This window comes from Delphinus delphis, chromosome 4 (assembly GCF_949987515.2).
Source record: "Delphinus delphis chromosome 4, mDelDel1.2, whole genome shotgun sequence".
Lineage (NCBI taxonomy): Eukaryota > Metazoa > Chordata > Mammalia > Artiodactyla > Delphinidae > Delphinus > Delphinus delphis.
Window position 1 is genome coordinate 63,414,690 of NC_082686.1, and position 23,163 is coordinate 63,437,852.

Consider the following 23,163-nt stretch of genomic DNA (forward strand, 5'->3'; position numbering starts at 1 on the left):
AGCTGGATACAAAATGGTGGAAATAACTGCCAAGGAGCAGAATAAAGAAAAAAGAATGAAAAGAACTGAAGACAATCTCAGAGACCTCTGGGACAACACTAAACACACCAACATTCAAATTATAGGGTCCCAGTAGAAAAGAGAAAAAGAAAGGGACTGAGAAAATATTTGAAGGATTATAGTTAAAAAATTCCCTAACATGGGAAAGGAAATAGCCACCCAAGTCCAGGAAGCACAGAGAGTCCCATACAGGATAAATCCAAGGAGAAACACACCAAGACACATACTAATCAAACTAACAAAAATCAAATTCAAAAAAAAATACCTACAACCAAGATTAGTCTACCCAGCAAGGATCTCATTCAGATTCGACAGAGAAATCAAAAGCTTTTCAGACAAGCAAAAGCTATGAGAATTCAGCACCACCAAACCAGCTTTACAACAAAAGCCAAACAAACTTCTCTAGGCGGGAAAAACAAGAGAAGGAAAAGACCCACAAAAACAAACCCAAAACAACTAAGAAAATGGTAATAGGAATATACATACCAATAATAACCTTGAATGTAAATGGATTAAATGCCCCAAACAAAAAGCACAGACTGGCTGAATGGATACAAAAACAAGACCCACATATATGCTGTCTACAAAGACCCATTTCAGACCTAGGGACACATACAGACTGAAAGTGAAAGGATGGAAAAAGATATTCCATGCAAATGGAAATCAAGAGAAAGCTGGAGTAGCAATACTCGTATCAGATAAAATAGAATATAAAATAAAGACTGTTACAAGAGATAAGGATGGACGCTACATAATGATCAAGAGATCAATCCAAGAAGATATAACAATTATAAATGTTGATGCACTCAGCATCGGAGCACCTCAATACATAAGGCAAGTGCTAACAACCATGAAAGGAGAAATCAACAGTAACACAATAAGAGTAGGGGACTTTTAACACCCCACTTACACCACTAGACAGATCATCCAAACAGAAAATAAATAAGGAAACACATGCTTTAAATGACACAACAGACCAGATAGATTTAATTGATACTTATAGAACATTCCACCCAAAAGTGACAGAATGCACTTTCTCCTCAAGTGCACATGGAACATTCTCCAGGATAGATCACATATTGGTTCACAAATCAAGCCTTGGAAAATGAAAGAAAACTGAAATCATACCAAGCATCTTTTCTGACCATGACACTATGAGACTAGATTATCAGTCACAGGAAAACAACTGTAAGAAATACAAACACATGGAGGCTAAATAATACACTACTAAATAACCAAGAGATCACTGAAGAAATCAAAGATGAAATCAAAAAATACCTAGAAACAAATGAAAATGAAAACACGATGACCCAAAACCTAAAGGATGCAGCAAAAGTAGTTCTAAGAGGAAAGTTTATAGCAATTCAATCTTACCTAAAGAAACAAGAAAAATCTCAAATAAATAATCTAACCATACACTTAGAACAACTAGAGAAAGAAGAACAAAGAAAACCCGAAGTTAGTAGAAGGAAAGAAATCACATAGATCAGAGCAGAAATAAATGAAATAGAAAAAAAGAAAGCAATAGCAAAGATCAATACAACTAAAAGTTGGTTCTTTGAGAAGATAAACAAAATTAATAAACCCTTATCCAGACCCATCAAGAAAAAAAAGGGAGAGGATGCAAATCAATAAAATTAGAAATGAAAAAGGAGAAATCACAACTGACACCGAAGAAATACAAAGGATTATAAAAGACCACTACAAACCACTCTATGCCAATAAAATGGACAACCACGAAGAAATGGACAAATTCTTGGAAAGGTACAATTTTCCAAGACTGAACCAGGAAGAATTAGAAAATATAAACAGACTTATCACAAGAAATGAAATTCAAACTGTAATTAAAAATCTTCCAACAAACAAAAGTCCAGAACCAGATGGCTTCACAGGCGAATTCTATTAAACATTTAGAGAAGAGCTACCACTGACCCTTCTCAAACTCTTCCAAAATATTGCAGAGGGAGAAACACTCCCAAATTCATTCTACGATGCCACCATCACCCTGATGCCAAAACCAGAAAAAGATATCACAAAAAAAAGAAAATTAAAGACCAACATCATCGATGAACATAAATGCAAAAATCCTGAACAAAATACAGCAAACAGAATCCAACAACACATTAAAAGGATCATACACCATGATCAAGTGGGATTTATCTCAGGGATGCAACTATTCTTCACTATATGCAAAGCAATCAATGTGATACACCTCATTAACAAATTAAGGAATAAAAACTATATGATCATCTCAATAGATGCAGAAAAAGCTTTTGACAAAATTCAGCACCCATTTATGATAAAAACTCTGCAGAAAATGGTCAGAGAGGGAACCTACTTCAACATAATAAAGGCCATATATGACAAACCCACAGCAAGTATCATACTCAATGATGAAAAAAATGAAAGCATTTCCATTAAGATCAGGAAAAAGAGAAGGATGTCCACTCTTGCCACTCTTATTCAATATAGTTTTGGAAGTCCTAGCCACGGCAATCAGAGAAGAAAAGAAATAAAAGCAACACAAATTGGAAAGAAGAAACAAAACTGTCACTGTCTGCAGATGATATGATCCTATACATAGAAAATCCTAAAGATGCCACCAGAAAACTACTAGAACTAATCAATGAATGTAGTAAGGTTGCAGGATACAAAATTAATGCAAAGAAATCTCTGGCATTCCTATACATCAACAACGAAAAATCAGGAAGATAATTGAGGAAACACTCCCTTTTACCATTGCAACAAAAAGAATAAAATACCTAGGAATAAACCTGCCTAAGGAGGCAAAAGATTAAACTCAGCAAACTATAAAACACTGATGAAAAAAATCAAAGATGACATAAAAAGATGGAGAAACATACCATGTTCTTGGATTTAAAGAATCAATATTGTGAAAATGACTATACTATGCAAAGCAATCTACAGATACAATGCAATCCCTATCAAACTACCAATGGCATTCTTCACAGAATTAGGACCAAAAATTTTACAATTCGTATGGAAACAAAAAAGACCCTGAAGAGCCAAAGCAATTTTGAGAAAGAATAATGGAGCTGGAAGAATCAGGCTCCCCGACTTCAAAGTATACCACAAGCTACAGCAATCAAGACAGTATTGTACTGGCACAAAAACAGAAATATAGATCAATGGTACAGGATAGAATGCCCAGAGATAAACCCATGCACATAGGGGCACCTAATTTACGACAAAGGAGGCAAGAACGTACAATGGAGAAAAGACAGCCTCTTCAATAAGTGGTGCTGGGAAAACTGGACAGCTACATGTAAAAGAATGAAATTAGAATGCTACCTAACACCGTACACAATAATAAACTCCAAATGGATTAACGACCTAAATGTAAGACCAGACACTATAAAACTCTTAGAGGAAAACAGGAAAAACACTCTTTGACATTAACCACAGCAAGATCTTTTTTGACCCATCTCCTACAGTAATGGAAATAAAAACAAAAATAAACAAATGGGACCTAATGAAACTTGAAAGCTTTTTCACAGCAAAGGAAACCATAAAGAAGATGAAAAGACAACCCTCAGAATGGGAGAAAATATTTGCAAATGGAACAACAGACAAAGGGTTCATCTCCAAAATATACAAACAGCTCATGGAGCTCAATATCAAAAAAACAAACAACTCAATTAAATAATGGGCAGGAGGGGCTTCCCTGGTGGCGCAGTGGTTATGAATCTGCCTGCCAATGCAGGGGACACGGCTTTGAGCCCTGATCCGGGAAGATCCCACATGCCGTGGAGCAACTAAGCCCGTGCGCCACAACAAGAGAAGCCACCACAATGAGAAGCCTGCACACCACAATGAAGACTAGCCCCCGCTCGCTGCAACTAGAGAAAGCGCGTGCGCAGCAATGAAGACCCAATGCAGCCAAAAATAAATAAAATAAAATAAAATAAATTATTAAAAAAAAATGGGCGGAAGACCTAAATAGACATTTCACCAAGGAAGACATACAGATGGCCAAGAGGCACATGAAAAGATGCTCAACATCACTAATTATTATAGAAACACAAGTCAAAACTACAATGAGGTATCACCTCACACAGGTCAGAATGGCCATTATCAAAAAATCTAGAAACAATAAATGCTGGAAAGGGTGCAGTGAAAAGGGAACCCTCCTGCACTGCTGGTGGGAATGTAAATTGATACAACCACTATGGAAAATAGTATGGAGGTTCCTTAAGAAAACTAAAAATAGAACTACCATATGACCCAGCAATCCCACTACTAGGCATATACCCTTAGAAAGTCATAATTTAGAAAGAGACATGTACCACAATGTTTATTGCAGCAGTATTTACAATAGCCAGGACATGGAACCAACCTAAATGTTCATCGACAGATGAATGGATAAAGAAGATTTGGCACATATAGACAATGGAATACTACTCAGAAATAAAAAGAAACAAAATTGAGTTATTTGTAGTGAGGTGGATGGACCTAGAGTCTGTCATACAGAGTGAAGTAAGTCAGAAAGAGGAAAACAAATACCGAGACATAAGAATGGAGTTGAGGACATGGGGTGGGAGGGGGAAGCTGGGGCGAAGTGAGAGTAGCATTATATACATATATATACTATCGAATGTAAAACAGTTAGCTAGTGGGAAGCAGCAGCATAGCACAGGGAGATCAGCTCAGTGCTTTGTGATAACCTAGCGGGGTGGGATAGGGAGGATGGGAGGGAGGCTCACAAGGGAGGGGATATGGGGACATATGTATGCATATGGCTGATTCACTTTGGTGTACAACAGAAACTAAAACAGTATTGTGAAGCAATTATACTCCAATAAAGATCTATTAAAAAAATGATTCAATACTCAATGCCAATTAAGAGACTTTAATTAAAATCTGTAAACACTGTGAAATGAGCTTTAAGTGTGATAAGCCATATCAAGTTTTCTTTGCTAAATAAATGAACAATGACATGGATATTAGTGGAAGTGATAAATATTGATAGTTAAGTTGTTGATAACAATGAAAAAAAGTTCAGAATCATGAATTCGACCTCAGGAAGGGAAGCCCATCAAAGTCAGTTAATATCTAAATTAGATATGTCCTTAAAAATAAAAAAGCAGCTTTGGTCTCTAAGAGGTCATAGTAATTCAAATTAATGACTACTGAAATATTTCCACAGCAGAGATCCTGCTTTAATTTGGCTTATTATATATTATAAACTACTTATTTATAATCAGGAGTTGAATTTCTATACTATGAATAAGCTAAAAATCCTTAAAAGCCATTATCTTGAAGAACTTATAAAAGGTCCCCTGATAATCTTGTTTATAGTATTAATTTTATAAACCCTTATTCATTCATTCATTCATTCATTTATTTTAATGCTCTGGTCACCAAATTCAAATTAGAGCTCTGAACGAATGAAATGTGAGAAACACCTTTACCAAACCTTTCATATTTTCTTTATATCTTTATGATATTTGGGGCATTTTACCAAAGTAAAAGCCTCTTGACCTTCCCTCCACCAACACCACACACCCACACGGAAGCACTATATCTGAAGTGGCTGGGCTCAACTGAGAGTCCATGGCTATTTCTGCAGAATCGCCACCCATTTCCCACTCTTCATCTTGCCACACCTGTATATATCCTGCCACCTTAATTGCCTTTGATATTTCCTGCATTTATTCTACAGTGTATCTCCATAAAAATCATCCTTCCCCTGTTATATTTTCACAGAGAAGATGAAAAATGAGTCTCTGCCAGTAATCATCCACCTCACAACTGTTAGAACAGAATCAAGAGTCTAAAGCATTTCCAAGAGCTGAGTGTCTTTATTATCACAAACACACAACTGGAATTATAAATTCAGCAAATGCAGAGAGTATATATTGATTCTATTTTGTATGAGGTTTTGCAGCAATGGCATTGCCTCTCAACAGACAACAAAATGTCCAATAGCATGTAGCTAACGAAGAACTTGGTCAAATGGGGTATGTTTGTCAATGGCATTAGTAAGGCTTCTGTACCCATTAGGCATAACAGTGCAGGGGAAGAATAAATAGTTGTATGCCCAGGGTTACTAGACTTGAAGTGAGTAGTACAAAAGATGAGTTTTATCAATCAGACAGCTAATGACTTGAGGGGATTTTCAGGAGTCGATATTTGCTATGGGTGAAAAATTCAATTCAGTTACTGAAAATTTGCCATATATAAAATACCATGGGCGCTGCAAAAAAAAAGAGAACGTCAACCATGTCCACAGTTAATTACACTGTGGTGAGGTTTATATTTTGGTGTAAACTATAACTCGCACCAAAACTATGACTGAGAAATGTATAACAGCAGGGAAAACAATTTCTAATTCTAAAGCACGGCACCTTTAAACTTGAATCCTGAGATGCTGTGATTTCTGATGAAGCAAATTTGTGCATTTTAACTATGGCATTTACTGGAAGTGCTCATTGAGAAGCGTATTAAAGGAAGCTCAAAAGTCTTTTGTAGACGTGTGTCCAGAACACAATTACACTGGCAGCAACAATCAGATAATGAAGCAAGAGGAAAATGAAAAAAGATTTTCAGTTCGAAAGGCATTTCATAATCACAGGAGGCTTTAGGTAATGTCCTGGCCATAAAATGGTCCAAAAGTAACAGCAAAGGGGAATTGTTGTCCTTTGTTTAGCTTTCTGAAGTTCAGTTTATGTGAAAAGGAAAGTCGTTGGTTTGGAGGTAGGAAAAAATTATACCATCTCACCTAGGTCCACATTTAAAATATTTCTAGAAGAGGAACAATGACTCTTTAGAATGCCTTCAGCTCAGCTGGAAGCTGCCACTAATGGCATAGCAAACAGAAAATGAAAAAAAGCTTCTGTGTCACTGAACCTGGGACTTTGGTAACCTCATGCTTCCAATTAGGGAAACCAGCTGAGCCACAGTCCAGCCAGGTAAATTGGAGTCAGGTGGGAGAAAGGAGGAAGGGCAGTGAAAGAGGAGAGGTCAAAGCAGGGGGTGTATGGTACTGAAGGAGTGTTCTGGTGGCTGGACAGATCCTAGAGATTTGGCTAAGGGGTCCTCCCTGCTGTAGTCCAAGCTCACAAATGATAAATGCACTGAATTTCTGGAAATCATGTTCAGTTTCCACCTGTGTTCCTGATCCCATCCACCATTTCCTCTGTGAGCTTCTCCTATCAAAAACTCTTTCCAGGACTTCCCTGGTGGTCCAGTGGTTAAGAATCCGTACTTCCAATGCAAGGGGCACAGGTTCCACCCCTGGTCCGGGAACTAAGATTCCACATGCTGCATGGTGTGGGCAAAAATAAACAAACAAATAAATAACACAATATTGTTTAAAAAAGATAAAATAGCTCTCTCCCTCTTGCATCTTCAGTCTCTCAGGTTGTGCCAGCCAATTCCTTCTGCCTGTAGGTTGCACTGATCTCAAAAGGAAGAATGAAAATTATTTTCTTAACTCCCAAGCTCATACTTGCTCAGATAAAGATGGCAGCAGTCAAAGTAGAGAAAGATGGTCAAATTCTGGATATAATTTGAAGGCAGAGCAACAGGATATGGTGGCATCTCTCACAGGTGAGGGGTGAAGGGAAGGGATCCTGAAATTTGTGGGTTATACAGCTGGAAGAGTGGGTTTGCCCCCAACTAAGATGGAGAGTCATACGGAAGGATATGGTCTGAGGAGAAGATCAGTAGTTCAGATTATGATAGTTCAAGTTTGAGGTGTTTATTAGATATTCCAGCAGGATATTAAGTATGTACTGAACTATCAATATATAAATCTGAACTTCAAAAAGAAGTCCATATTGGGGATTGAAATTTGGGATTTATTGGCATTTAGATGGACACGTGAGCCAGACAGCAAATGTCAGCATAGCAAGATCCTGGAAGAGTTATTTCATATGATACCAGTAAATATTTATCAAGCACCTCCCATGTGCCAATCTCTGAGCTAGGCACCTTCAAGTATGTTATCTCACAGAATCCTCATGCAAACCCTGTGCTGATGCTTTACATAAGAAAAGAAATGATAAGGAAACCAAATCTTGAAGAGGTGAACTAATTTTCCTTAAGAACCAAGCTAGCAGATTGTAAAGCGAAGATTCAAACCAGTGTTTGCCCTAACACCTTATTTTTATCACTCTGAGGGGATCTGTATGTGCTAATCCTCATAGGGCTCATAAATCCTGGGTATTTGCCCCTCAGATCTGTATCAGAGGATGAGGACTACATTTAGCCCCATGGGACCACAGAGCCCTATAGATGATATGCTGCAGTTCTGATTTCAGTGGGCCTGAAACCCCCATGGCATGGTTATAGGGCCTCTTCCCATTTGATGTGAATATCCTGCCTCTTCTCAAGTGCTGCGAGGTGCACCAGGAAACACATCTCCCTCAGCTGCACCCACTCAGGCTCACTTCATTGCTACAAGCTGCTCAACGTCTCAGAGGCTCTGGTGCCTCAACATTTCTGCAAATGGCTCTTCATCAGCCTCTTATCTTGAGCTTTGGAGGTCCTATTTTCCCTTTATTTTCTTTTTTTAAAAGTTTATTTGAACTGAGAAGGAAGCACTGTCATTAAAAGAAGTAGGTACAGCCTGTGCGCCACAACTAGAGAGAAGCCCGCATGCCTCAGTGAAGATCCTGAGTGCCACAACTAAGACCCGACGCAGCCATGAAAATAAATAAATAAATAAATATTTAAAAAAGAAGCAGATAAAACTTAGAATGATGGAGACAGAAGGGAGGGGGGTAGAGAGGAAGAGCATGAGGCAGCTTGACCTTAGTACTAGGACAAAGGAAGGCAATGCCAGGTGGCTCTTTTGGAAAGGAGATTTGCCATTTGGCTTCTTTTGATGCCTTCATTTTCCACTTCACTGAAATACTTCTGAGCATGGAGACAGAATATGAACTTTAGACTCTCCCACGTGGTCTATCATTTTAGTGTCTCTGACGTGGAGGTGCACCTATCTTTTCCTCTGAACTCTTGGAACCTGGCTTCCAAGCTCCAGTGTAGCCTTCATCTACTTCTTATTGCTTACCCTCATTCCCAATTCCTCATTCCTAATTCCCTATTATATAAACCCCTGAGCCTGGCATAATTTTCTAATTGTTGTCTACATGCACATCTTTTCCCCCACTAGCTTCTAAGTTCTTCAACGACAGGACCCCGCCTTAGCTTCTCTGGTCCCCCAGCACATAACCTAATGCCCTCAGTACATGTTTCAATCATACCTGGTGACTTGTCTCACTTCACTACCTTCTGTGGGTGCTGACATGGCCATGCACTGTGGCTTATACAGTCCACAAGTACCGTAGCCTCTGGGACACAGACTGACCACAGAGCCTCTGCAGCTAAAAGGAGAAGCAGCAGCCCTTCTGGCTCACTGCCTTTTCCCGAAGCCCCAGGGGCTCAGCTCTGCCCCACCAGGATTCATACTGAGTTTCCCTCTTACCCTGAAGCAGACCTACCTGCTTCTCATCACAGCCTCTGCTGTCTGCCTGGTACTAGAAGGGACTATCATTGTCAACTGTCTACTCTGCATGTCACCTTTTGCTGGTGCTTTATAGACATTTTTCAATTTGTCTTCATGACAAACCCTTCTCTGCAGAAGAGGAAACTGAAGCTTGGAGAGGATAAACCATTTCCCAAGATCCCACAGAGAACAAGTAGTAAGTTAAGGAATAGAATCCAGGTCTGTCTGCCTCTGAGTCCTTCCCCTCTCCTGAATTCACACTGACCTTTTTTTATTATTTAAGCTGACAGAACAAAATGAAAAACAAATTCTACGTCCCTTGTATTCTACTTTTATCATATGCTTTCCTTAACTGGCTTCAGTGATCACACTTATTCTGAGCTTTCCTTCCATATGTTTGATTCCTGTTTGAAATCATATCCCCCTCCTCTTCCTCCACTTGCCTCTCAAACAGTGGGCTATACCAGAGTTCTCTGAGTCCTTATCTCTTTTCACCTTATGGGAAGGTCATCCTTGGTAATGCCATTTGCTACCAGAAACGCAACTCCCACCTATGTGCTGGTCTTCCCCTTTCTCATGAATTCCACACCTTCCTACTGGGCCTCTAACTGGGATGTTTCACAAATATCTCTAACTGCAAATATCCACAGTTAAATTAAATGTCTTTCTCTCCAAATGTGAGTGTTCCCTCCTACAGTACTTTAAATTTCTGTCAAAAACATCTTCATCCACCCAATCATCTAAGTTGGGAAATCTTGGAGAAACTGATCCATGCCTGCCTCTCTCTTCCTCACCAATCCAGTCAGCCACCGAGTCCTCTCCACACTACTTCTCAAAGGTCTCTTACCTTCCTTTCTCCTGCCCTGTCCTCATTCTTACTGCCATTCCTTTAGTTTAGATCCCTATCTTCTGTACAGATTAGTTTTTCTGGTTTCCCTCTCTTCCCTTAATCTGATTTTCTCCATATGCCATCAGAGTTATGTTTGGAAAAACAATCTAACATGGCATTCCCTGTCTCAAGAGATTCACTGGCTTCCATGGGATAGGACACAGACAAGGTTGCTCAGAATTCCCTGTCCTGCTAACCCTGCACCATGTATTGCAGTGACAGTACTTTTTTTCTTCTCTATTCCTTTCTTTTCTTTCTTTCTAGTGCATGACCATTCCCTGCAATTTGCAATTTGTCTTTGTGCATTCCACTCTACGTTCTTTTGTGCCTGGACTTCCCTCCTTCTCTTCTTCACTCTTAGAACAAATCTTAAAACATCCTTCAAAGCCCAGCTCCAATTTCACTTCTATGATAGTGTCCCTAACCCATCTGAGTGAAATTAATTACTCTCTCCCTTTTGCTTCCATATATTTTTTTCATACAGCCATTATAGCACACATTACATTCTGCCAGAGTTAATTTTTGAGAGGTCTGATTCTCCAGCTAGATTGCTGGCTTCTTGAAGGCAACAGCTGCATCTTTTTCATCTCTGAAGCCCATATGTTCAACATAGTACTGGGCATGTAATAGCCTCTCAGAAATGTTTGCTGAATTAAACTTAATTTAAATGATATATAATGAGGAAAATAATATTTCATATACAGAACTGACAAAACGCACTTTACAGACAACTGTCTAGAGTCACATCTATTCCAAAAATGAGATGCTTCAACAACCACAGTGCAAAAGGAAATAATTAGGTTTGTCATACACACAATCTTATGTTCTATACTTCCAAAATGACTTCAAAAGAGAGAGTTTTGCACAGAACCGTTTGTATTGAGCAGGATGTTGCTTTCCCTCCAGTGAGCATGGTAGAAAAAAAAATTAAGCCTCCAGAGTATAATTTGTTCTTACAGAGGAATATAGCTCAGAATCCCTGCAGCAACTGTTAGGTGGGCTACAGACACGTTGACATAATCTATAACCTGTAAGGCTTGCTTGTCCCCAGGGATGTCATTCCTGATATGTAGTTGTAGAGTGTTGCTTAGAAATCTGTAATGGAGACTGGCTTAGAGGTTTGCATGGAATAACTCACTGAGTGACTAATGATCTCCAAAGCCCAGATGCTTGTCACATCTGCCTTTTCTTGGGACTGTGGGCTATGACACTTACAAGTTTTCAGCCTCAATGAAAGAATTCTAGCCAGGCAGGTGAGAGGCTTTGAAATGTGACTATATTTTAAACAATGTCTTTCTTTTTTTCTACGTTAAAATTTTTATTGGAGTATAGTTGATTTACAATGTTGTGTTAGTTTTAGGTGTACAGCCAAGTGAATCATTTGTACATATACATATATTCACCCTTTTTTAGATTCTTTTCTCATATAGGCCATTACAGAGTACTGAGTTCCCTGTGTTGTACAGTAGGTCCTTATTAGTTATCTATTTTATATATAGTAGTGTGTATATGTCAGTCCCAATCTCCCAATTTATCCCACAAAAATGTCTTTCTAATAATAACCATCAAAGCATTAAAAATGAGATAATGCATGCGTAAAATCATACATAAATGCTACGCAAATTATTATTTATTATAAAATTTCTATTTATAACTCTGACTTGTGTTTCATCTTGATTGTTGTAGTAAAGTTTGTATATTTATTCTTCTATTATCTCAGCCACTACCGTGTCCTACATTTTTTGCTTCACATCTGTATCTAGGCTTTTGGTCTAGCAAGAGTAGCCAGATCTCTTAATCCCTAGCTGAGGGCTCTCTGCAAAGACCCAGTGCTTTTTGATTTCATTGTCATCTCAGATATGACCAATTATATCACATTAATCTTTACCAAATCCTGGTCAGAGGGAAGGAAGAACAAAGCACTTCCTTTCAAGGTCATGGATAGATAATGCAGAAAATCCAGGAATAGAACTCAGATATCTGGGCGCCCAATCTAGTGCTTTCACATACATTTTGAACAATGAAATAAGAAGGATAAAGACATATGTCAAGGCCAATGGGAGATGAGACGTCAAAGGGGTGTGTGCAAAGGGAATCAAATGAGAGCTGAAAATAGAAAGAGTTGATGAGGAAAGCAATAAAAGCCAGCCGCTCGCAGGAGGCCTTAGCTTTGCAGGGCAATCTCACTGGTCAATCCACCAGTGGTGCTTGAATGCTGGTAAAAGATGATTAAAGGAAGGAAGTTTCAGTTGTGCAAAGAACTCAACTGGAAGACATAATAGATTTTAAATCCTAAGGTGAATTTGAAATCAGCCCTTTTTTTTTTTTTCAAGCACAGAGGGAATCCGATTGAGCAAACATCTTAGCTTGTAGCCCAGCCAGGAGTTCACAAGACCCTGAGAAAACCTTCCACCTGCCTCTCCCCAGGCCTCTGAGGGTCCCACGGGTTCCACAGCTGACAGCAGAGGCTGCTGGAATATGAAGAGAGGTGCCAAGGCTGTCAGCATCGGCCCAGTTAGGGAGACTTGTGTTCATTCACTGTCTCAGCTTAAGCGGCCTTTGTGGGCAACGAAGATTCGCAGTGCGAATTTCAATAGGATCTTTAAATCTCTCAGAGATCTTTCTCCTTTCTAAGGAATTTCCCACTGCCACTTGTAGATTGACAGCTTCACAGGTAGCTCACTAAGATAGCAGTTCCTTTCATATTCCCTACTGTACCTAGGGGTTTGTGTCCTAAAGGTTTAGGTTTATATGTATATTTTTACATTTTATTTTGACGGATCTTCTTTTCTAACTGGCATCAGCCTTAAATTGAAATGAAGCAGACCCTGATACTATACAGAAATATTGTTTTTATAGGCTTCTCAAAGTAGGATGTATATAAAAAGAAAACGACGTAAGTTTCTGGGGCTTGTGTTGCCACAGTAACCCATTTAGACCCAAGGTAAAGAATGGGGATGGGGAGTGACTATGAGATCACCTAGACACACTTCCCTCAACCATAAAACCTCAGACGGAATTAGATTCCCACTGCTTTTGTGGTTTTAAGATGTAGAACAAGGAGAAGATAGGTGGATGGGCAGATTTGTGTGTCACCCTTTTACCGTACAAGGCAGAGGTGAATTACAAATAGGCACAAAAGTGCTCCAGTGTATTTCACAGAATTACCAAATATTAGAGTTTGGAACACACGAGGCTGAAAGAAGTTAAGTGTCTAAGTCGTCAAGTGAGGGCACCTCTGGGAGAGGGGATAAACTATCTCGCCTCTCCACCAGATAACACAGCTGTGTTCCAAACCCAAAAGGAGCACTTCCTCTTTTCAGCAGCTATTATTTCCTTGAAGAGATACTGACCCAGTGGAATGGCAACGCCGTTTAGAATGAAAAACTCAACAGCAGTAAATGAATATGATGATACTCAGGCATAATAAACTCTCTCTGAAGAAGGAAGTAGAAACTGGAAGTGAAATTATTTGCTTAATTTTTTCTTTCACTTGTATAGATATGCCCTATGCAATAGGAAAGGAGCAAAGTTCCACATTATTCCTTTTCATTCTCCTTGATGTAGCTAACTCTGGGCGCTGAAGCTGATAAAAATGTGTCTCAGGTCATTATATCTGTACAGTCACTGTGAAGAAATCCCTTTGTATCTCCCACCAAGCTGGAAGCCACCCCCCAACCCCTAATCTGCAACAGGGATGTTCTGATTCTCTTTAATGCCATCACCTGCTTACAGCTCTTGATGGGGTTCTATGCTTGAACTGTACGTCTAGTCTATTATTCTGGAAATATACTGCGAGCCCCAAACGAGAGCCACATGCATAATTTAAAATTTCCTAGTAACCACACTAAGCAGAGGTAAAAACAAGTAAATTAATTTTCATAAACCAATTTTATTTAACCCAATGCCTGTATTATTTCAATGCAACTTGACCTGAAGTTTTTATTTAGTATCGCTTCTACACAGACCACAGAAGTGAAGAAAATGGCTCCAAAACAAACAAACACACACTGTTAAAATGTCTTTTGGCACCAAGGACCTAGAAAGGAAGGCAGAACCCCCAAATGGACTTTTTCCATTAACATATAAACGGGTGTGGATTTATCAGACTAGCTAGTTATATGGAGGTGTTGAAATGTGAGGCAGAAATAAAAGTGGGATATAACCAATGCAAATATATATTTACATGTATAATCAATGGAAACATATTAATGAGGTAGTTTAAATCTTTCATACTAAGTCCTAGAAATCTGGTGTGCACTGTTTACAGTGGCAGCGCATCTCATTTTAGACTAGTCACGTTTCAAGTGCTTGGTAACCACACGTGTCAAGTGCCTACCATATTGGGCAGCAGAGATGCAGAAAGTGAGAACAAGTCTGTGGTGTTGACAGGAAGAGAAAGAAGGATGAACTTTGCTCCCTCCCTAAGAGTTCCTCACCCTACCCTAAACTTGTCTTCTCTCGGCTTTACACATAGATGACCTACTTCAAATCACAACAGAAGATAATATACCATGTCATTAGCAGTTCCTATTCATCCAATTTTGTTGCTCTAAACATAAATACATGCAATACAAAACTAAACTTTAAATCTAGAATACGATACACACACATATACACACACAGCTTCTTTTCTTCAAACCTAGATTATTTGCTTGTTTGCTGTTTTGCTTGCATAATCAGTTAATTACCTTAGTTTCTACTCTACATCTTTTCTGGAACAAGGTGAGGTGTAAATAAATAATAACTTTATTTCTGTATCTCATTTTCTCCCTACACTCACAGCATTAACATAAAAAGTCTATCCACCCAGTGAAATATTTCATCAGAATGTGGACACCCTGTTTTATCAGAGGAAATTTTTTAGCCAAACTACCTTATGACCTTTTGTTGTTGAGTCACATATTAATAATATGAGAAGTTATAAGCAGAAAATTTGAATCAGTGGATAAAGAATGCCTAAAGCATCAGACTCAGGCTCAGTCTCACTACCTCAGGACTAAGTGTGAGGGAGGCAGTTTGTCTTCTGTGCTAATGCTTTTTTTTTTTTTTCAGTGCCCATTTCCCATCTTTATTTCCGCCTCATGTTTCAACACCTCCATATAACTAGCTAATCTGATAAATCCACTCCCTGTTCATGTGTTAATGGAAAAAGTCGAGAAAAGCCCATTTTGGGGCTCTCTCTTTCTTTCTAGGTCCTCAGTGCCAAAAGATACGTTAACAGTGTTTGTTGTGGAGCCATCTTCTTCAATTCTGTGGTCTATGGAGAAGTGATGCTAAATGAAAACTTCCGGTCAAGAAGAGGGAAAAGGTGTCATAAATGGTAGCATCGGGGCCAGTCTTGTGTGAACAGTGTGTGTGTTTGTGCGTGTGTCTGGTGTGGTTGTTTCACCAAATCTCCGTGAGAATGTCAAACGTGACTAGTTTTATTTTATGTAGGATGTTCACAAACTCTGAATCATTACATTTAACTCAGTTGCTGAGAAGAGTAATTTATTTGCTTCATATGTCTTTAACCCATAAATAAAAAAGGGAATATTTTGCAATAAGGCATGAATAGCCCCCAATTTGTAAACTAATTCTTATAAATACCATCACAGAAGTTGTTTACTTGGAATGTGGCTCTAGAGTTTCCCAAAGAAGTAATTTTATAAGAACATAATTGGTAATAATTACTATTCATTGAGTTCCAACATATGCACAACATGTTATCTCTTTTGTCATAACAATACTGAAGGAAATTATCTTCATGTTATGCATGAGAAAAGTTAACATTAAATAACTTACTCAAGGCTGCAGGACCAAAAACTGACAGGATCAGCATTTGAGAGGAAGCCTCCCAGGGCCTCGGATCTATGTTTTGTCCACCAAACCAGGGTCTTTTTTGGGGTTGCAGTTCTACCCCCAGAACATGAGTTAACCCCCTCATGTCACATCATCAAGTTACAATGTTGATGGATGCATAACCTCTAAAGCCAACTGTGTCATGTTTATTCTATATCAAACTCATTCTCAGTTCTAGTTTAAGAGACAGAAACAGATCTACCTTTGGTACAATCCTGGCCGCACTTAAGAGAATGAGGGGGACGGAAGAAAGCAAATGTGGAATTCCAGTAGAATAAAAAATGAGAAGAACGTCCTCAACTGTGATGCGAGGGGACCAGGCCACTGGAATGGCAGCTTTATGAACTAAGGGACTGTTCTGATTAAAGAGATCTTTGTAGGCAAATTGGCAATTAATGAATCAGAAACTGTTATATTTCCTACTGTAAAAGTGTACCAGATGACTTGCCACAAGCTTGAACTCACTATACTTGTTCATTCTGATCACTTCTCTGATTCAATAAAAACTGTAATTCAACTCTACAAAGTGTTAGCTATTCAGCCTAATTTGCTTCCATCATAGAATCCTTTTCCTTAGGCCTGGGAAGGACTAGGAACTCTCTAGTACAATAGCTATCAAACTGGCATGAGTAAAACCCAGGAAAGAGGTAACTAAACCACCGTGTCTCCGTTTCCTCACTTGTAAAATATGTATAATAGAAGATATCCATAGGTATTGAGAAGTCAAGTAATTAACATAAAGTACTTGGAATAGTGCCAGGCACATAGAACGTTTGCTGTCATCACTACCAACATTATTGCTATTATTTTACAATGGAAAACTAAGAGCTGTATAGACCAAACGACTTACCTTTCCTAACTAAGAGCCCAGAGTAGAATGCAGATCACCTAACTCAAAGTCTAGTGCTCTTTTCATGGTACCAGTTGACCCCCAAACTGAAGTTAATGTGTTTCTTATTTTCTTAGCTTGTTTCTATCTACTCAATCACATGTACTTAACAGGATCTTTAAACCAACATTGCTGTGAGACAGATTATTGAACTAATTTAAGAAATTTAAACTAGCATACTTTATATCTCATAATATTTTAGGATCTTTTCATCCAACAGAGTAATCAAGACCTGCATCACTCAATAGAAACTATCATCCAGGACAGAAACCAATACCTTCTGTCTTTCCACCCACCTGCTTCCTCAAGCTATAAAAATTACAAATGGGGAATCTAGTCCACTGAACTCCTACAAACAATCATTTATTTATCCACCAAAGCAGAATATGGCAGGGGGAATTTGGGAGGAGTGAAATGAGGGTTGTCAGACTAACAGTGGCAAATGGGATGCAATTGTTCGCCAAAAGCTTGGAGCCAAGGGGTCTTCCCTTTTCCCCTCCCCTTAATCCCTACTGCTTCCACCCAGCCTGCACACAGAGAAGTTGGTTAACAGAGGAAAGCCCTATGAATAAGCCATGACAGCCGTACATTCACAAACTGATGTCATTTCCCTAAATACTGTTTGTAAAATGGTAATTATCTGCCGAGCAATGACAGCTGGCACTTAGCATAGAGACACAGAGAGACAGAAAAAGAGAGAATGAGAATAAAGGTTCTCTGCATAATTTACCAAAGGGCTAAAAGAGAGAAGGAAACATAATCAGAAAATAAAATGATTACCAGTGTGTGATGGGGTAAAAATTGCTCTGGGCACTTTTTCCTCAGAGAACACAAGATTGAATTGGAAGAATGAAGCTAGAGCTTCATTATACACACTGGAAAGGAGGAGGTTGTATTAAGTAAGGCCGTGTTAGAAAGGAGAAATACCCGCAGGGTCCTGCCTGTGACAAAATAGCATGCAAACCTTGTGGACACCCAGCCTGTCAAACAGGGAGCCCACCACGACTGAATAATACACCCAAGATTATTGCCCCCAGTTCATTTGGGTCTGAGAAATAAGGTAGTAGCCTCTTGCCCCCTTCCCTGTTGCTTATTGTGATAGTTTCTGTGTCAACTTGGCTAGGCTATAGTACTCAGTTATTCAATCAAACAGTATTCTAGGTGTTGCTGGGAAGGCATTTTGTAGATGTGATCAATATCTACAATCATTCGGCTTTATACAGAGGAGATTATCCTGGATAATCTAGGTGGGTCTGACCCATGCAGTTGAAGGCCTTAAGAACAGAACTGAGGTTTCCCTGAGGAAGAAGAAATTCCCTATGGACTACAGTATCAGCTCCTGAACAAGAGTTTTCAAACTGCCCTTCCCAATTGCCTGCCCTATGGATTTTAGACTTGCCCAGACAGCTCACATCATCGCATTATAATTCCTTGCAATTAATCAATCTTTCTCTTTCTCTCTCTTCCCTCTCTCATTCTCTCTTCTGTCTCCGTCTTACACACACACACACACACACACACACACACACACACACACACACCTTACTGGTTCTGGTTTCTCTGGTGGAACTCTGACTGATACACTTACCAAGTACACATGCAGTGATTTGCTTAGCCAAGTGGACATGTTAACAGGTTGAACTGTGTCCCCCCAAAATTCGTATATTGAAGTTCTAACACACAAAACCTCAGAATGTGATCTCATTTGGAAATAGGGTCATTACAGACATAATTAGTTAAGATGAGGTCACTGGGGTGGGCCCTAATCTGACTGTTGTCTTATAAAAAGGGGAAGTTTGGACACAGTCCTCCACATAGGGAGAAGACCATGTGAAGATGAAAGGAGAGATCAGTGATGCTTTCACAAGCCAAGGAATGCCAAAGACAGCCAGCAAACCTCCAGAAGGTGGGTGAGAGGCATGGGACAGCTTCTCCCTCAGAGCCCTCAGAAGGAAGCAACCCTGCTGACACCCTGATCTTGGACTTTTAGCCTCTAGAATCTGTGAGACAATAAATTGGTATTGTTTAAGCCACTCATTTTGTTGTACTTTCTTAGAGCAGCCCTAGAAAACTAATACAAGGCATTACCAGGAAAGCTAAGGCAATTGAATTGGGGAAAGTTAAGAAAAGGACAAAGTGGATTCTAAGAATTTCAGAAAGTTTCATTTCCTTAATGTCTTTGAAATACAAACTAATCCCTTTTTATACTTAACTATTTTACTGCCAGTATCTACTCAGGACGAGACTTGGCTAATGAAACTAATAGTTACAGAGATGCACAAGTGTTCCAGAAATTTCTGAAGGGAGTCCTTCTGTTCATTCCTTGATTCTACTCTCCTTTTGGATACCAGATCCTATGGAACCATCTATGACCATTCGTCCCTTTGTGTGTGACCTCGTGGAGTATAGCTCTACTATCATTCTCTTGTAGGAAAGGCTACCTGTAACCACCCGGTGCCCTTTCCCCTTTTCTAGCAAGTGAAGTTAATAGAGATTCTATAAAAGGAAAGCAATAATTGTGTCCAAGGGTTCCACAAATAGGCTACAATATGGCAGAACTAGAACCCAAGTCTTTGACACTCCATTCAGTGACCCAAGTCTTTGACACTCCATTCAGTGACCCAAGTCTTTGACACTCCATTCAGTGACCTTTCCAAGGCATTATTTCTATCCATTTACTGGGTAGGCAGTTCTAATAACTCCTCTCAAATTGTCATAACATATCAGGAACATTTACAATAAGACTTTCTTATCTTACGTGCATTTTCCCCAATGCCCAGGAATGTGGCTTTGGATAAGTCACTCATCTTTTTTTTTTTCTTTTTTTGCGGTACACGGGCCTCTCATTGTTGTGGCCTCTCCCGTTGCGGAGCACAGGCTCCGGACGCGCAGGCTCAGCGGCCATAGCTCACGGACCCAGCCGCTCCGCGGCATGTGAAATGTTCCCGGACCGGGGCACGAACCCATGTCCCCTGCATCGGCAGGCGGACTTTCAACCACTGTGCCACCAGGGAAGCCCTCACTCATCTTTTTAGATATGTTTCCTCATCTATAAAATAAAGGAAAAATACACTGGATAATCTACTTCTGACATTCCATAATAATAGAGTCAGCATCAGCATAGTGGAAAGACCTCGATTTGAGTCCAGCTATTGTCAATTTCTATGTAAGTAATAGTGGCCAAGTTATTAGGTTTAGTGAACTTTGTTTCTTCATTTGTAAAATGGGCATTGGGATAATATCTCTTTCATTGGACCATTATAAGGATGAAATGAGATAACACATGTGGGAACATGTTATAAACTCTAAAGTGTTTTAAAGAAGATAAAAGTAAAGAAGGTAACATTCTATAATCTTACAACCTCCTCTCCCATCCAACATTGTAGAGGGTAAGTGTTGCAGAATGCCCTGTCAGGTTTCACCAGACTTGTTCAGAAAGTCATATTTTATCTGAAAGTACTAGTTCAACATGTTTTTACAAGCTTCAGAGTCTGATCTAGCATAAAAATTAAGTATATCAAGAGCACTTTTTCAGGACCTAGTAATTAATGGATAAATTTGGGTATCACCATTATGTGATCCAAAGCACTTATCACACTATTGTCATTACTTGCTTATCTGGTTCCTTATCTACAGTGTCAGCACTTATGACAACAAGGACTACCTTTTGCTCAGCCCTATACCCTAGCATCCATCTGTCTTTTGAATGAATGAATATCTGAATAAATACTACAGTCTTGTTCAGTTGCATCCTGACAATAATAACTTCAAATTAAAAGTTTAAGGTCAAAAACAAAAAAAGGTTGGCTTAAGGTATCATTTAAATGTGGTAAGTATAATACACATTTTAAACAAGTCCACTAAAAACAGTTGACTATTACAAGTGAAATTTCTTAAGCCCATGGACGTTTACTTACTACCAGTCTATTAACTCACATAATTCCCTCATGTCTAATAGAACCCATGGATTATAAAGTAATTTACAAACATCAACTTTCTGGGCTGTGAAAGCTTTTGAAATTATAAGGAAGCAACAGTTGTGCCAAAATTGTGTGGTGTAAAGATGTCACAGTTTGAAGTACAGATTTCAAAATGTAAATGGGGTCATCAGAATAAGATTACAGATTTCACGAGCTCTGAGAAACATAGCTTATTTAACAGTGACTCAATGACTTCACAGCCAAAGTGAGCTAAAACACTTCAGATTCTGAACAAATATGCTCATTAAATTTATAAAGCAGGATTTCAAAATGTCCAGCATGTTTTCGAAGGGGTGACAGAACACGTTATTTCATAGTTTTTCTTAATTAATTAATTTATTTATTTTTGGCTGCGTTGGGTCTTTGTTGCTGCGCACGGGCTTTCTCTAGTTGCAGTGAGCGGGGGGCTACTCTTTGTTGTGGTGTGCGGGCTCCTCATCGCGGTGGCTTCCCTTGTTGCGGAGCATGGGCTCTAGGCATGTGGGCTCAGTAGCTGTGCCTCATGGGCTCTAGAGCGCAGGCTCGGTAGTTGTGGCGCATGGGCTTAGTGGCTCTGTGGCACGTAGGATCTTCCCGGACCAGGGCTCGAACCCGTGTCCCCTGCACTGGCAGGTGGATTCTTAACCACTGCACCACAACACGCTATTTTAAAGAATGCTTAGAGTAGTCCAGTTTTTCTAAAATTTAGTCATCTTTTTTCACAATTTTTGCCATATTTGCATACCATCTGCACTATTACTTAAATAATATTTTTTAAAATACATACTTTTTACTTTAACTATATTTATTTTAATTGGAAAATTATATTATTATTATACATGGAAGATAAATATCACTTGTTATAAACAAACATGAAAATACTGCAAAAACAAAATAATGATATTCTCATCTGCTTAGATTCTGTTGAAAGATCTGGGCCTAAGGCCTGTGCTGCATCTGTTGCTGTTTTATTTTTTTAAAGGAGAAGTTACCAAGTGTTTATAAAGGCCTTAAAGCCTTATTAGCCTTATTAAACCAAGACTCCTCTTCGTATAATCAAACAGTTGGAGAGAGATGGAAAGAGAATAACTCTCTTCCACCATGTGATCTGGGGCTATTGAGACAGTACTCTACCGTCTCATATTATTTTACATACCACTTTAGGAAAAAACTAAAGTAACACATTGCAATGGACTGAGTGTTTATGTCCCCTCAACACTCAGATAATGAAACCTAATCCCCAATATGATGGTACTAGGAGGTTGGGTCTTCGGGAGATGATTAGGTCATGGGGGTGGAGACCTCACAAATGAGATTAGTGTCCTTATAAAAAAAAGACCGGACTTCCCTGGTGGCGCAGTGGTTGAGAGCCTGCCTGCCGATGCAGGGGACATGGGTTCGTGCCCCAGTCCGGCAAGATCCCACATGCCGCTGAGCGGCTGGGCCCGTGAGCCATGGTCGCTAAGCCTGCACGTCCAGAGCCTGTGCTCCGCAACGGGAGAGGTCACAGCAGTGAAAGGCCTGCGTACCGCAAAAAAACCCCAAAAAAGACCACAGAGAGCTTCCTCACCCCTTCTGCCACGTGAGGACACGGAAAGGAAATGGACATCTATGAACCAGGAAGTGAGCCCACATCAGATGGTGAATCTGGCAGCACTCTGATCTTGGACTTCCAGTCTCCAGGACTGTGAGAAATACATGCTTGTTTATTAAGCCACAGAGTCTATGGTCCTTTTGTTATAGCAGCCCAAATGGACTACGATACTGTTTGGAATTTTTATATATTCAAGTATACGTGTACTTAAAATATTTACTCATTATATTGAATGTACAGGATGTAAGCTGGATAGACAGGCAGATTTTTCATACCTACAAACAAAAGCAGGATAATGACTAGTAAAGAAGCGTTTAGAAGAAGAAAGTCACATCAGAGCAGAAAAACGCTGGAAGCCATCTGTTTTAAATGTGGGCAAACTAAGGCCTAAAATTGTTGTGTCTTATTGATGACCACAGAGCTCAGAAGTGACTCAAGCACAGTGAGAACCCAACT